Here is a 1,858-nt window from a genome sequence, read left to right on the forward strand (position 1 = left end):
ACTGCAAAGGAAACATTACTATTGTACCTGGCTCACCAAGAAGTAAATGCTGTCTAGGTGAGAGGTTACCATTGGTCTTGGCCAAAGGCCCTCCACTGTGTGTCAACCTACGTTGAGAAATATTGACTGTTAAATATTGCCTGCCCACATCCAGACCCTACAAGGAAAAGAGCCAAAACAGTCGCCTACCTGGCCAACACGCACCAACCTGTGTCCAGAGGAGAAAAAACATAAGATAGAGTCTTAATTGTATCGGCTAGACCGTAAGCGAAGCCAGACTAGAAGGTCCTAGAGGGGTCAGACTGGAGGAGGTATCAGTGGCTAACTGTAGGCAAAATTCTGTGTACTTGACCCCGCCTCACCATGTTGCCCATGGGCCAGAGTATCAGAACATTGGCGATGCAGTAACGCAACTATGTGTATTTCACAGCGAGGGCCAAAAAGGCGCTACGTAAGTCCAGACTTGACAATACCGGTGTCCCTGACCACCCGAACAGGCCCTCTCCCCGGGAGTGTGCAACCTTATAGTGTGACACAAGTCCCGACCTACAGATAACTACTGGGAAAGACCCCAGGGCACCCTCCTAATGATTGCCATACCGGTCTTCTGCCAATCTACCCGAGGTGATCCCTCCAGTCATGTATGAGTAGAGGTCAGGTAGATTGAGGAAATGAGCACCACTGGGCAGACGTGCAAGTAAGACAAGGACATTGCACAACCGCTACACTTAAAACTGCTTCTACTTCTCCCTACACGAAAGACTGAACAGAGTTGCCACCTCGCTCCCTAAGAGCACTTAACCAGTAGCAGCAATCAGGCTCCTGGCCCGGAGCACACACGGGCAGTTCCTGCTTAAGTTCCCACCTGTCCTAATAAGAGTGGTGCCTGTGTACTTGGTCCTAATGTCCTGCTCCAAGCCCTGGCAGGCCGGTCTGCTGGGCGCTGCATGACGGTAAAGAAAGAACTTGTGCGTTTCTGGTAGAGAGAACAAATCCGAGATAAACAGCCCCTAACAAGCACTGACCGGTAGCCTATTGCTAACTCGATCGCCAGGATCAGGGCCCCTTACTTGCGCACCAGTTTGTGTACGAAGAACACATTCCAATATTGCACGCGGGAAGCAAGATTGCCCCGACACGCCCTTTGTATAGACGAAAAGCATTTCAATTTTGACACAGGGGAAGCAACGATTTGCCCACTGTCTGCCAAAGCTTACCGAACGAACCCCAATTACTTTCCTAGAAATGAACAAATGCCCAGACTCGTCAGTTGCTTAAAAGAAAACACATCCCGTTATTGCCCAGGAACTACCTGCTCTGCTCAGATTAAACAGTTGGCTACCAGTGTAGTCCTTCCGAGAGGCGTACCTGCGCGCCCCAAAAAAGGGGACAGTCCTGACTCCTGGAGGAGGACCTGGGAGTCCCAGACCCTAGCTCACTGTCCCCCCAGAGTGCATTACCCTTATACCTGTAAAAGCCAGCCCTGCTGCGAGCAGAATCCGAACCTGCGCGGGGGAACCCATTGGATTTCGAGTCCAAGCCATAACCACTAGGCCATCGCAGCACCTTATAGTTCAGGTGGCCCCCCCATGTGGGTCGGGCGGTTCTCCAGTGCGGTTCCTGCATGTGAGACATTAAACATCCATTAGCAGCCCTGCCCCCCCTCACATACCAAAATATATTCTCTGCAATGAGGCCGAGGCCAACACTGCCCCCCCCCCGCTTCCATGGTCAAGCCTGTATGTCAGTTTACAAGACTAGATTGTCCATGTTATATTCTCGGAGGAGTTGGGTGGGACAGACACTTGCGTAGCGACAGAGGCAGTAGTCTATTATCGTGCCTTGAAACTAAGTCAAA

The 1,858-nt window shown here is 51.3% G+C and overlaps 1 non-coding gene across 1 annotated transcript; it reads right to left on the reverse strand.

The window, feature by feature from the left end:
- Positions 1 to 1,484: 1,484 nt before the first annotated feature.
- On the reverse strand, positions 1,485 to 1,564 carry TRNAS-CGA (transfer RNA serine (anticodon CGA)). The gene has a single exon. It is a non-coding gene; the product is annotated as a tRNA-Ser (tRNA).
- Positions 1,565 to 1,858: the final 294 nt, after the last annotated feature.

Source organism: Lissotriton helveticus, chromosome 6 (assembly GCF_964261635.1).
Source record: "Lissotriton helveticus chromosome 6, aLisHel1.1, whole genome shotgun sequence".
Classification (NCBI taxonomy): domain Eukaryota; kingdom Metazoa; phylum Chordata; class Amphibia; order Caudata; family Salamandridae; genus Lissotriton; species Lissotriton helveticus.